At 44.3% G+C, this 15,393-nt stretch overlaps 1 protein-coding gene across 2 annotated transcripts in view; it reads left to right on the top strand.

Moving 5' to 3' along the window:
- The window catches only part of SCAMP1 (secretory carrier membrane protein 1), a 573,188-nt gene that overhangs the window by 13,021 nt on the left and 544,774 nt on the right, over positions 1-15,393 (top strand). The gene's annotated exons all lie outside the window — the stretch shown is intronic.

Raw genomic sequence — 15,393 nt, 5'->3', positions numbered from 1 at the left:
ATCTTTTAAAATCGCCCATAAGGAATTTAGTTTCAACAAATTAATTAATAAATCTCAAAGGCAGCCATTTTTATCCTTCTTAATGGGAAGAAAGAGAACCATAACATTATTAAAAAGAAGGTGAATGAGGAGGAAAGCGATCATTAAAAAGCAACAGTCTGATAAGTTCTTGATAAATCTACGCAAAGCTGCCAGGAACAAAGACTCTAGATGGTTTTGACATATAATTACCATCTCAACTGGGAGTAGGATTAGACCTAAATTTAGCCCAATTCCAAGTAGTAAGTGGTGCTTGTGCATTTCGAGCCTTTATTCTGCCAACTATCTAGCTGATAAGAATTTCTTACCCTTAGTGGTTTAACCCTCCCGAAGGGGGAAAGTTAGAATGCCCCTTAAGGGCCCAGATCAGAGGGATTATACATAATGGGAACTATGGTCCCTGCCCAAATCCTGATTGCTATTTTAAAATTGGAAGAAGATCCGTGGTCAGATTATAGGACTAATAGTTTAAATTATTTTTATTGATCAAATTCAATTCCTTCATCCTGGAGGGGTGGTATGATCTTACCCCTACACAAGAAGGGCTCTATGGCCTTTCCTAATATTTACAGGTAAATAGCACTTCTTGACTCAGTAGGATTGTTTTTTTCTAAACCTCTGTTAATCCATCCCCAAGAGTGGGTGGAGGCCTATAACATCATTCTGTTGGAGCAGGCTGATTTTAGGTCTAACAGTTCTACTCTAGATAATACTACAGCCCTCCAGCTGGTATTAGAGAAATGTGTTGTGGGGCATAAGATGCCATCCACGCCTCATTTATTGAGTTCTCTAAGGATTTTAACCGTGTAGACCACCCCACACTGGCGCAAACCCATAATTTTAAAAATCCCAGATCAGATGTTTAACCTCATTATCACACTTTATTCTTCCACCTGATGTTGTGTACTTCTTAGGAGCGATTGTGGATTATCATCCAAAATCCTGATAAACAAGGCTGCCTGTTTGCCCATTTATTATTTTCTCTTTATATTTTTGATTTGCTGTTTACTCTGGCTGCATCTGGTGGGGATGCCCCATAGTCAGGTTACCGTGATAACCTCTCGCTTCTTTATGCGGATGGCATTGTGCTCTTGGACTTAATGCAGAGGGGTCTACTGAGACATCTGGACTGCTTGCAGTACTTCACTGATAGTCACTATTTAAAGTTAATATCAGTAAGAGTAAAGTGATGATTTTCCATGGGAAAGGCTGAAGAAAATCGAAAAGCTATGAGTGGTAATTAGGCACTCAGGATAATATTTACTGCCAATCTTTCTGTGAAAGAACACATCCCGCATATATCTGAGAAAGTGATGACACACACAAACGCCGTCTTGACACTGTATAGGGCTGTAGGTAATAGACACTTTCATTTACTGTCCGTGTATAATGCAAAAATTCCCCCAACGTTACTTTATGCGATTGAAACAATGGGCATAAAATAGAGTTTTCTACATAAAATAGAGGGGAAAACACTTCATAAAATGTGTACTGTAAATCCCCTTTCATTGGTTGAACCTTACGTTTAGAACTGGGGCTCCCAAGCATTTTTGTTAAGGGGTTAGCTGCCATCATTTGATGGGGCCACAGTCTTTTGCTTAGAAATTAGAACCTTTTAGAAGCTTAATACACACTGATGTGTTCGACCTAAGTAGGACTTCCAACTTGTTTTTTAAGAACTTCAAATAAGCACTACAGCACTTTAACATGAATAAGGATGAGCTAATAGCAATTTCTCGACCAGCACTGAAGGTCTTTTTAAAACATAGTATTAAGATTACCTCAAGGGGTTTCGATGTGCATGCCTGGAGGGAAAAAAAGAAGTTGAAGGTAATTGTTTCCACATGCTCAGGGATTTCTGCCTAACCATATTTAAGGTGGAACCTGAATCATGGTGTGCGTCGGTTTTTCTTAATGTTACTCTTAAATAGTCTGCCATTAAATGTTATTACAGGTGCATGGAGAGGAGTGGCTTTGGAATTCAGACTACGTAACCTATGCAGGATTTCTGTACAAACATTAGTGGATTTTCATTTTTGTGTGCCCTATATTGTACAATAATCATCAATGTTTGTTAAAACTACTGTTTCTGAAATATGTAGTGCACTTTGCGAAAGATGCCATGCAATTTTTACTCAACCCAGTAAAACAATTGATGTGTTTTAAAATGTTTACTTATTCAAAAAGTTTTTCAAATTTATACTAAGTATGGAACTGGTTTTCTCTACAAAGTGGATCTCATTGTAGCATGTCTGGGAAACCAGCCCCATCACGTGACAATTTTTTCCCACCACTTTTTTAGGTTTCGCCTGTGATGCAGCGCATGTACTGCATCGCCTTGGCGAGATCTATTGTCGTTGCTTTTGTGTCCGGCTTCTGTGGAAGTGGGGTTGGTGTCCGCCCTGTCTGCATTAGGCCCCGCCCACCGGGACTGGAGATTTCGCTCACGTACGGCGTCTCTTCCAGACACGCGTACCGGAGGCTGCTTCTCCATGTTCACTTCTGGACGGCGTCTCGCGTCTCTGCCGCTTTGTTCAATGCATTCCTCTGCCTGCCTGTCTCCCCTATAGATTAACCCTTTCTGCCTCTCAAACCACATTGTCTCTTTAGAGGCCGTCTCTCTCCTTCTATCAAAGCTTACATCCCGGTTTCTCCTCATTCCCCGTCTGTCTCCAGTGCCTGTCTCTGCACCTCGCGCCCGCCCTGTCCAGGCCCCTAGCCTCAGCTCTGCGTGTTCTGTTTATGCGTGCGAGCCCTCAAAGCGCCTGGAAGCGGCTCTATGTGGACACATGGACGTCCTTCCCACGTTCTCTTCTGTCAGTCACTAACCCCTCCACCCAGTGCCTCTGTACCTCTCCACCCAGTGCTCTGTACCACTCCACACAGTGCTCTGTACCTCTCCACCCAGTGCCTCTGTACCTCTCCACCCAGCGCCTCTGTACCTCTCCACCCAGCGCCTCTGTACCTCTCCACCCAGCGCCTCTGTACCTCTCCACCCAGCGCCTCTGTACCTCTCCGCCCAGCGCCCTGTACACTCTCCACCCAGCGCTCTGTACCCTCTCCACCCAGTGCCTCTGTACTTCTCCACCCAGCGCTCTATACCTCTCCTCCCAGCGCCACAGTACCTCTCCTCCCAGCGCCACAGTACCTCTCCACCCAGTGCCTCTGTACCTCTCCTGCACTTTGCCTCTGCCTCTCTCTAACATTTGCATCTCTCCCACCCCCACAGCTACCTTCTTTCCTCCACTGCCCCACTTCTCAGTCATCTGCGCTGACCCCCTCTCAAGCACCTGTCCCCGGACCCATAAATGACAGCATCAGAATACTTTGTTGTGTCAGCGCCTTGAAGAGAGCTCATACAATATTACACATTTGATAACATACCACAATAAGTCGCATGCCTCTCCGCAGCCCAAACGTCCAATCATAACTATAAACAACCAGTGTTAAAGGGCAGCGCTTCGTCTTCGCCGACGAATTGGCAACTGGCAGGAGAGTTAGTTACAATAACACCGCAGAGGCGCCATACAAGATCATCCAGGACGTAATGCTTTAGGAACTCAGTGCTACTAAGGTCCTCTGGTGATGCTTCCGGACAGAAGTGCTGCACCATCAGCGACAAACATTTGCAATGCAATATGTCTCTCATTTACGCGTGTTTAAGCTATTGGCATTGTAAATGACAATGCCTTTTATTTAAGTTTTAAAAACCAAAACATAAATAAAAGGCATTGTCATTTACAATGCCAATAGCTCAAACTTGTGTGAATGCGAGACCTATTGGATTGCAAATGCTTGTTCCTAGTAGCATCACCTTGTGCATGCTACTAGACACTTGTTCCTAGTAGCATCACCTTGTGCCTGCTGCTAGACAGTATCAAAATGCAGCGAGATTTACAATTTCCATATTTCCCCGGTCCACTTCCACTTTCCTCTTTCTACTTGATCATTTTTATAATGCCTCAGCACAAGCAGCAACCTTTCCCCTTCCAATGCCTTCTCTTCATTTCTTAAACCCACATTCATTTTTGAATCCTCTAACACTAACACTGGAAATGCACTGTAAAACATTCATAACATCCACAACCTAAAACACTCTTTTCAAATTTATCATGGCATAAGGTATAACCCGTATCAACTTTTGTAACAAATCAAATCTCACAGGATCCCTCAATTTACCTATTGAACCCCCTCCCTATCCCAACCTGACACTTGCCTTACCAGTTCACCCTCTACAGAGTCTTATCACTGATACAACTTTGCATAAAATGATATGCCAGCCAGTTAGCCTGAAACAGATGAGTGAAGGACCTCTGTCAATCAAACTGAAAGAAAATGCAGTAAATCTTACTCCCTCACATTTCCCCTTCTCTGTCCTGTGATCTCCTCCTGTTTCTAAATTCCATAAAATCTTTCAGCACTTGCTTCTATCCATTCCTAGCAGACAATGCAATGGGCTTTTCTATGAAGTCAACAAGTATTACTCTCCAAGTGCCCAAATATCCAGTAGAAATTCAGTCATCCAGTCTTCTGCTCTCAGAGACAGCATTCAAAACTTCTGTCACTGTGAATGAAATAATAATCAACAATGTTATTGTCAGACCTGGCACATAGCTGGCCTGAAAAACTACGCTCAGTTGCAGACAGCTTAACACGAACCTCCTTAGCAGTTGCAGAACTCTCAAATGTCGTGCCTTCTGCTTGTTCACTAATGCAACAACTTTTATGTTATCTACATTAAACATCACTTTCCTGTAAGCCAGTTCCTCTCACCATACATAACACCAGTACCACAAGCACTTGAAAAAACTTCAGGAAAACAATACATTTTTTTTTACATGTTTTTATTGATGCATGTTCAAAACATTGCTGATAACATATGACAGTTGCAAATCTCGTAGTATATCTTGTACAAGGTAGCCTATCAGGTGTTACATGGTACAGTTGTGCTTTACCCCTCAATACTCTAGACACACATTTCGCGATCCCGGATCCCCAGCTGCTCATGTGGCTCTGTGGTAGTTCATGTGAGTTAGTCGCTTAGGTCTGGGTCGGATTCCTCAGGTGATAGGGAGCAAATCTTACCTCGGAATGAGTTCCACTTTCCCCATACCCATACCCATTTTTGGGGACAACCTCTGTGTATGAATACTGCCCTTTCTGCCACCATTGCCTTGTCTAGGTTGTGACACCAGTGTTGATGCAGGGGGGCAGTTGGCGCTCCCCAGCGCTGTGCGATGTTACGCTTAGCCAGTGTAATCCCAAGGGTCGCTCAGGTCTGCGTGACGTGGTTGAGGTCAGTTGGCTCCCAAATATTAAGAAGGCACCTCCGTGGTTCTGGGGGGACGTCAAAGCCACAGACCCAGGTGATTGTAGCCATGACTGTCTCCCAGTATTGTGTTATGGTGGGACAGTCCCACAACGTGTGGTAAAATGTGCCCATCTGCCCACATCCCCGTAAACACAGAGGTGTTTCAATCTGTCCGATCTTGTGAAGTGTCGTCCTAGTGTAGTATGTTCTGTGCAGTATTTTCAGTTGCACGAGTTGTAGTCCGGATGGAATTGCCACCTCCCACGGGGATGCCAGTGCCTCCTGCCAGTCCTGGTCGTCCATGTCCCCCAGCTCTCCTGCATCTCCAACATCGGTGGGCATTCGTCTTCCTTGCCAACCTGGTCACTCCTGAGTGGCATAGACTCTGTCCCCTCTGCTTACAGGTACCTCTCAACTTGAATCCACCATTGGGTTCTACCATACTCTTACGTCTTCTTTGTCAGTGGCATCTTTACTTTGGCCTACAGTGATTTCTGATGTCACTTCGCACCTATGCCTCCGGCTTGCCTGGTGTAGGTATACTGGATCCTGGGATATCCAAGGGTGGAGTGACTCTCCAATCTTCCATCTTCCATGGGGTTTCCTCAGGGTCTGCTGGGAAGGGCCCTCTCTCTTTAAAACTGCAACCGCAACTTATCTATTGACTTACATTGTGTTCCCACTCAGCACACGACCTCCGTGGGGTTCCTAGACACTCATCTTGGGTGGTTCCTTAGGTACCCGGCTCTTCTATGTCTTCTTGGTCTATTCCCGACGTAGGTTGTGGTTCGCATTCCTCTATTTTAGTATATGGTTTGGTCTCCCCCTGTAGACCACTATCTATTGGTGCTGCTTACGTGTTCTATTTACAAAGTATTTGTGTGTATTGTGTTTATATCTCCAGGTAGGAGATATTGCAATGTGTTAATCAGTGTCTATAATAAATACTTATTTTTATAACTACACTGTGTGGTTCTTTTTCACTTTACTCGTACCATAAGATTAAGTACTCATGAAACATGTTGCTTTACACTCCTTCTGGACTAAGCTCTCCGCAGCTACCACTTAGAGAGCTTTCTAAGATTGTCTAAGACCACTAAAATCACCACAATGGTAGTCTGGATTAGTGCAGGGTGCTACACTTACATAAGTGTGCGCCATGTACTAAGCCAGCCTCTCACATTCATACTTAGACCACCATAACTTTTTTCCACATAAGTTATCCACGCCAAATTTACATCCTTTTTTACCAACATCCTGGGAATTCAAAAGGTACCTACGGTTTGTGAATTCCCTTGGAGGGGGCTGAGAAAATAGCCAACATTTCGTTAAATTTAATTTTTTATTCACAAATAATAGGAAAAAAGTGCTCTGCAAAAAAAATTCGGTTTTTTTCTCCAACAAATGGCATCAATGAAAGGTTTGCTGTGCTAAAGTCACTATTTTCCTGGTTTTCAGGAACATGCAGAGCAAGGGGTAATTCCAATTCCGGCTTTGAAGTGCCACCACTCACTCTATTCTCTTTGCCACTTTCATCAGGACTAATATTTTTCAGTCTCGAAATTAAATTTCAGGTCCATTGCAATCTTCATTCCTCAACTCTTTCACCCACTGTGAGGTATGTCCCATCCTTTCAATTATACCAATGACATCCTATAAATCAGAATTCTGCATTAATAATTACTTTTGTACTCTTAAATTATTAGTACAGCACACAAGTTGATCTCTAATAAGTAAATCTCAAAGAATTGAATTCACATGTTCTGGCTAAATTCCTTAAACAAGTCATCTAAGGCCAGATGTATGAAGCATTTTTTGTGTTTGCAAAAGATCCGATTTGCCGAATCGGGTTGTTTGTGACCGCAAAACAGCTTTTTGTTATGTATGAAAGCCAAATAGCGATTTGGTAACACATTACCAAATTGCAATTTCAGTTTGCTACCAAATACCCAATTGATATTTGGAAGGGGCATATTTTAGGATATTCCGTTCAAAATACCAATTTGGTATGGGATGTATTAATGTTTTGCACACTGAAATTCAATTACAAAACATTCATATTTTACCAATTAGACAAATGGTCCCACGGGCCACTTCCCACTCTTACAAAATGTTAAACTTATCATTTTTTAATGCATCCTGTTTTCCTTAAGTGAAAATGGGTTGCATTTCTAAACAAATTTCTTCATATAAAAGCAAGCACAGACGTCAGCAGCCTAACAACCATGTTATGGCTGCAATTCATTGTGGGTCGCAATTTGTGACCTTCTTCACAAATATTCATGAGGTAGTTCAAATTGCAACCCACTACGAATTGGGTTTCTACGAACTGACCTATTAGTACATAGGTTGGTTCGCCAAAACAGAATTGATTAGGTAAAAGTCAGTCCACAATTTGATGCCCCTTTTACCAAATCCATTCTTAGTACATGTAGCTAACAGCTCTTAATTCTCTCTGATTTACCCTGTTATCATATGAAAAATGTGTCTTTCTAAACAACAATTTAAATGTGTTCCCAAAAATGTTTTTCCAACATTTTAACAGACATTTTATATATGTCATTGGGTTCACCTTCGCCCACATCAATAGTAATATACTCCAGGCTTTTATAAATGTTCCTGCCTTCACTGCAGAGTTTATGCAACAGAAAACATGGTTTTCATGCAGCAAAAGGTTCTCCTCACCAATGGTCACCAGGCCAGAGTCAAAAAGGTTTTCCATATTTTCAATGGAAGTAGTGGTCTTCCATCATCTTCTAAAACTGAGAGGGGTTGAGACATCATGGCAGCTATCACATTTCTTTCAAATCAAGTTAGAAGTCTGACAGTGTGTGTCAGCTTTCTATACTGGTATAGAATTAATAGCATAGCTTCTAGACTACCTTACACCCTATGCCACAATGTTATCTTTTTTTAGATTAAAGTCTAATCAAGTTTTGGTCTGGGCAGTTTGAAAGTAGTGACCTTCTTGACCACAATAAAGCTAGAGTTCCATTTTCATCCTTCTCTTCTTTTTCTGATAGGGGCAATTGCACCAACCCTAGTTGTATTGGGCCTGCGTCTCATGGCGATTTTGGGAAAAAATGAATTTCCTCCTTGACTCTTCTTTCTTTCTTAGCTTCTCTCCTTAATGCAGCTATCAGTTTTCATGGTTAGGAAGATTAACTATTCCAAGGAGGAAGGTATGGCTATAAATGTGGCATTGCGCAATATAGACTCTATCCTGTACACGTTATCAATGCGCAACTATGCATTTATATTTGACATTATATTAGAACTTACACTAGCCTGGGGCAGGGTGCCGACCCCAGTGCCCACTTGGAGACTGGGTCCACAGTTATTGGAGGATGGCCCGTTCCGCACTACTATATCCAATACCATTACCAACTATTTCTCCGAAAATTGGAATACAGCATCCTCTAACCTGATTGAATGGGACGCACTCAAGGTGGTGGTAAGGGGGGCTGCAATTGGACAGACAGTAGGAGCCAGACAGGAAATACACCAGAACTTAGAGCAAGAAGCAGTGACTGATCCAAATAAAAGGGGTGCACTACAGAGTGCTCGGATTCGCCACGCTGAAACACTTGAAACATTGCGGGTTATTGATCACAGAACCTTTATGCAGCGGAAAAACTCGGAAGCAGATATGGCTGGGACATTATTAGCACAAATAGTACAGGACAGACCTGAACCACCCATTATTACACATATTCATACACCCTCGGGCAGATCAGTCCACACGCAACAAGAAATAAACGAAACCTTTTGCATTTACCTCTGTAACCTATACGCAGCCCCAGTACCAGACGCCGGCACTTCTATAGATGACTTTCTTCGAGATTTAACAATCCCCTCCCTCCCTGCCGACAGATACACAGGATGAAATAGTGGGCCCTATCACCCAACAAGAAATACGCATTACAATTAAAGGCCTTAATCGTAATAAGGCGCCTGGCTTAGACGGCCTACCCATAGAGTTTTACCAAACGTATTCAGACATCCTGGTTCCCAAATTGGAAGAGGTATACAAGGCAGACTTTGAGGTCGGTCACCTACCATACGCCACCATGCAGGCGCTAGTCACCTCCTTACTCAAACCTGGTCGTGATGGCACAGACATTACTAATTGTAGGCCCCTGTCTCTGCTTGCAACAGAATATAAAATCCTGAGCAAAGCACTAGCAAACCGTATTCAGCCTTACCTCACCACCCTCATCCACAGTGACCAATGCGGATTCTTACTGAATTGTAGCACGTCCCTGAATACCAGACGGTTACACTATGTCATGAGTGCCACCCCGGCCGCCTATCCGGATGCGGGTTGCCTGGCATTAGACCTGCTACAGGCCTGCAACTCCATAACCTGGGACTACATGTTCACAACCTTGCATCGCTTTGGTTTCCCGGACGATTATCTTAAATGGGTTGCCTACTCTACACCTCTCCCACGGCAAGAGCTCGCACCGGACGACATATTTCTCGGGAGTACACAAGCCACAGGGGTACACGGCAGGGATGCCCTTTGTCCCCCCTGTTGTTTGTACTCGCATTGCAACCCCTGGCAGAAGCACTGAGACAATCAGCAGAACACCTGGGAATACCCATCGGTGGTACAGCCCACCTTACTTCCATATACGCAGATGATATCCTTCTCTATCTTTGCGATTTATCCGCTGAAGCCACACCCCTCCCCACTATACTGTTCGACTTCGGGAAGATTTCGGGCCTTGTTATTAATTCAAGGAAATCGCTTGCCTTTTTCTTCTCAGGAGGGTCCACGCCCAGCTGAAGTAAAATTTGGCACTGAAATTCTACCAGTAGCTCCTACCACATTCAAATACTTAGGCATACAGGTATATAGATCACAGGCGTATATGCTAGAAAGTAACCTCTTGAGGACCATTACGGCCCTGCACTCAAGTGTGGCCTTTTGGACATCCTTGCCCCTTTCGGTGAAGGGACGAAATGTCATCTCTAAGATGGTAGTACTCCCTTGGTTATTATATTACTTCGTTAACCTACCCATTGTGGTTCCCCAATCCATTTTCCGCACCTTGAACACTATCTTGGTGGAGCCTATAGGGGGTGCAGGTCGCCGAAGAGTGAGCCTTCAGAAACTCCAACTGGAATCCAGTAAGGGAGTGTTAGGTGTCCCTGACTTCAGGGCATACTATTATGCCTGCCAAATCCAATGGCTATCATACTGGACAGCGGGGAGGAATCTACATGAAATCGGGATCACGCTGAGAGATATAGACCGGGGTACACTACATTCCCTGATCTTGCCCAAAGCAAAAATCCCCTCAGAGGGACCGCCGTTGTTGAAGACAGCGCTGCAATGCTGGAAGAAAGCACTGTTATATACATCAGACATAACCCCTTACGCAGCAAATATTCCCTTAGTGGGTATTCCTGCTCCCGGGGGTAGGCTTACGAGGGCTAGAACACCAGCCTGGATGGAGGCAGGGGTGGAGGAGGTGGGTGCTTTCTTTGCCAATGGCAACCTCCTAGATCATGACACATTCGTACAGATTACTGGCGCGCCAGAACCCCAGTACTTATTACACGCAACAGTATCCCATTATATTAAGAACACTTGGGCACCACAACGCAGGGAACCCCCACAACATGAATTGGTACACTTATTATATTAGATGGGGACCGGGGGACACCTTATTAAATGGCTGCATACCGGAATCAGGGCGCATGTTGGAACAACACTCGCAACCCTTTGGACAAAATGGGCAGAGGACGCAGGTGTAGAACTTACTGACAGAGCATGCAAAAGCATGCTAGAACATCCTAAGAAAGTGTCCCGCAACGTTAAACTGAAATTCATCCAAACAATGGTCCTACATAGATCCTACCTCACCGCGCAAATAATACATCGGATGTTCCCAGAGGCCCAGCACTGCTGCCCCCTGTTGTAAAGGTGATGAAGCAGACTTTATCCACATGCTATGGACTTGCCCGTGTATACTAGATTGTTGGATTGGTGTTCGACATTACCTAGGCATAGTCACACATATGACAGTTCACGACAAAGTGCTAGAATGTCTTATGGGGCTCCGTAAACATAACAAAAAGCAGAAGGTCCAACGACGTTTCCTGGACCTTGCCCTTTTACTAGCAGTGAGTGCCCTCGCTATGAGGTGGAAATCCCCTAGATTCCCGACATTGTCTAGCTGGCAGGATGACTGAGAGTGTAGCGCTGCGCCAAGAAGAGGCGAGGGGTTTGCAGAAACTGCCTATCTCCATGGAGTGGGACGTTATGCTGGAGGAATTCAAGCAATTAGACCTAATCCCTACACAGCGCAATCCCACACAATAATCTCCTGACAATCCTCATGGACATACTGCTAGTTGCCCCCAGACCACACACCATGGATCTTAGACAGGAGAGGATGCATGATACCAGGGTAATACCTTATTAGACGAACATATGACTAAGATGCAACAGACCAGGAAGGAGGAGGGCCGGGAGGTGGGATGGGATTAGTTAGTAAATTAGAGTTAGTTTGAACGTAAAGATGCTTGTTATTATTGATCTTGATGTCACGTTTTTGGCCGCATATGTGAAAATACCTCCAATGCCGCAAGGCGGGCGACTGACGACTTACATTTGTAAACCAGTAATTATTGTCTGTTCAAATATGTATATTATATAAGATGAGAACAACAAAAACAAATCACCGGATGTAACGCAAATGCCCTGTTTTTCCATGGCAGAGGTGTTTCTATAAAGTATATTAAAAAAATATATATTTGACATTATATTTACCGTGTGCCTTAATAATATTAACATGTGTGGACATTTAAATGCATTAGGGAAATGTATTTACTGTAGAAGCTAGAGTTTTTTAAATGTGTGCACTAATGTTCAGTTTAAACATGAAGACATGTACTCTGTATTCATGTTTGCATATTTGCTCAAGTATAACCATGAAATGTACGTGCATGTTTAAATGTTTAGTTAAAATCAGCATGACTAAAGGCCTTAACTGAAATGTATTTTGTTTTGATAGCATGTTCTTTTCCTTTGCTGGTACGTTATCAAGGTTTCATTAGCTAGCGAAAGGAGTATTGTTGTCTGTACTAGTTACTAGATAGTAAGGCCTGAGAAGGGAAATCTTGTCAATAAACGTGAAGACCTTATGAGCAGATGAAGCCTCCTATTGATCACGTATCAGTAATGAGGAATGCTCAAGGTTGCAGTAACTGTCCAAGTTCTGTGGGACTGGAAAGTCTGGTAATGATGCAAATGCGCAACATGAGAGGGCAACTGATTGGTCGTTGGTGGTGAGGGAAGAGTTATCATTGTTGTTGAAGTTTTACTGGTTATAATTTGTGTCCACACTGTTAGAAGTTAACCGCATCGCAGCTCATGACGGAACCACTCCGTCATGAGCCACGGGCGCCGTGTGCTCATGACGGAGTGGTTCCGTCATGCTGCGGCCGTTGGCGGCCGCTCCGCCCACGCGGCGCTGATTCCCCGCCTGTGCGGGCGATTAGCGCGAGTGGGCGGAGTCGTGACGGAACCATTCCGTCATGAGCACAGCTCGCCCGTGACTCATGACGGCGTGGTTCCGTCATGAGCATGGCATGGAATTCGTGCCACGGCGAAGGGGTTAAGGCAGATTCCCTTAGACTTCGAGTGGTACGGACCTCTCTGCTTCCTTTATTGTTGAAAGTGTGAAGCTTCATGATAAACACTTATTCCAATTCTGGAAAACTTCTACTGGAGTCTTTATATGCTGACACCTTCTTGCATTTCCGAATGTCTTTGAGACCTTACGAACTACAAACCTACAAACCATCTGTTATTCTAAACTTAGATCCTTGATGAGATGACTTAAGAACATATTCATGTTTAGGAGAGAGACTCAGAGTTTCTTTAAGGAACAGCTATTACTATTTCATAGTTTTTGTATTGCTGTGCCTGTGATTATTTCATATCTTATCCTACTGCGACTGAACCTATTGACATATATCGGCTTGCCAGATGTATTTTTTTTTTGTGAAACATTTTTTATTTATTGTTAACATAGGAAGAAAATTTGCACGGTTCACGTCACCATTATAAAGTACAAATACAGTCCGATAACCCTAGGACTTCATCATTCCGATTGTGCACCAAATAAATCTCCAATTTCAATTACCATTCCTACATTATTCTCCCATGTCTCCAACAGTTTCTTCCTCAGATGTTTCCCCAGACCGTGCCTTAGGAGGCTCACAAATGTATCCCCTAAATTTATTCCACCCACCCCATACTTTATTCCATTTGCTCGGGCATCCTCGGTTACTATACACTGTTTTTTCAGTTATCATAACACCATCCATATCGTTGCATCAAGCTGCTATCGTCGGTATATCCTCCGAACCCCATCTCTGTGCAATGTTCCGCTTTGCAACCATTATCCCCAGTGTAACCCATACCCGAGTCATGAGCGTAAGATCATTTGATTCCCAAACGTTCAGTAGGCAACTCTTGGGCTCTGGCAGCAGTGATATCCCCTCAACCTGCGATATCATCCTCATACCCTGTGTCAAGAATTCCTGTCATGCGAGGGGAGGAAAACGGTAACCAGCGAAACGGACTACATCTCCCAGGATGCTTAGCGGTTGAGAGGTTATGTAAACAGGAGAGCTGTTACATAACTCAAGGAAAACACGCCCTTATGTAAACAGGAGAGCTGTTACATAACTCAAGGAAAACACGCCCTTATGTAAACAGGAGAGCTGTTACATAACTCAAGGAAAACACGCCCTTATGTAAACAGGAGAGCTGTTACATAACTCAAGGAAAACACGCCCTATAAAGGGAGGAACCGGGAGGTACAACGCTGTCGGATATTGTGTTTACACCGACGTACCTGCTTCGTGAAGAGCAGTGTTCCGGAGTGGTGCTCCAGTAAGGCAAGAACGGAGGTAGGTCGAGTCGTTACTCCCTGGGCCGTGTCTTGCCCCATCGTCACCTGTGAAGGACCCGGAAGCTCTACCGGATAACCATTGAGCTTCGCTTTTTGACTCGGCTGAGTCAAAGCGCAGTGGCGCTTTTGCTGGTTGGAGTCGTAACTCCCAGCCCGACCAGAGATACAGGGACTGCCAGCTGTAACGCACACCAGGAGGTGTTTGCCGCGTTACAGACTCGGAAGTCCACAGGATCGATCGAGCGGCTGCTCTCGGTTCAGTCTTCTTTGCTTGTGATTGGGGTATCGGTGACGCATCACCAGGAGGTGACTCCGCGTCCCGGTGCAGTCTGAGGAAGAGGTTGAGCAGCTGCTCCCTTCAGGTAGAGACCCCGGCTGGGTGTTTCCCTGACTCCTCGATTCTCCCCAACACTCTTCGTGCCCCTCACAGCCTACCGATTGGCATTGTCGGCCATTTCATTTCTGCCCTCTGTTGGCATACGCCGGGATCGGCGTATATGCAGAGGACGGTTAGGACCATCAGTTCTGTGGGCTGGTAACGTACTTAGCCTGGAGGATTCCAGTGACTATAACCTTTGTTTATTCCTTGTATTATTTTTGCCTTCATTAAAATAACTAAACCTTCACAAGTGGTTGCGTTCTCATTATCGTGTCTGTTAAACGATCCTGAGACGTTCAGGGCGTTACACCCTGGCCCAGTATTCCGCAATTCTTGGACATTGCCATAGTGTATGAAAAAAGGTCCCTTCATTGCCACACTCTCTCAAACAGTACTGATGAGAAGCTTTCCCAATTTAGCAGAGGAGGACTCTGGTGTAATAAATACGATGCAGGATTTTAAGCTGTACCAGCCTAAGCCGCGAGGCTATGCCCACCTCCCGCGGGGATGCCGTTGCATTTTGCCAATCCGCATCATCCAATTCAACTACATCTCTGAACCACTTTTCCCTAAGTGCCTCAGTGGGGTCTGGTAAATTATTGACTAGTTTTCGGTAGGTGAGGGAAGTAGCTCGCCTGTGCATATGATCTGTCAGTAGTCTATCTTCTAAAGGGGTAGCTTCTGGAACCTTAACTCCCGCTGGTAAGGCGGCTTGTAACGCGTGTTTA

This window comes from Triturus cristatus, chromosome 2_1, assembly GCF_964204655.1.
Source record: "Triturus cristatus chromosome 2_1, aTriCri1.1, whole genome shotgun sequence".
Taxonomy (NCBI): Eukaryota; Metazoa; Chordata; class Amphibia; order Caudata; family Salamandridae; genus Triturus; species Triturus cristatus.
This window is presented reverse-complemented; position numbering and strand designations above follow the sequence as displayed.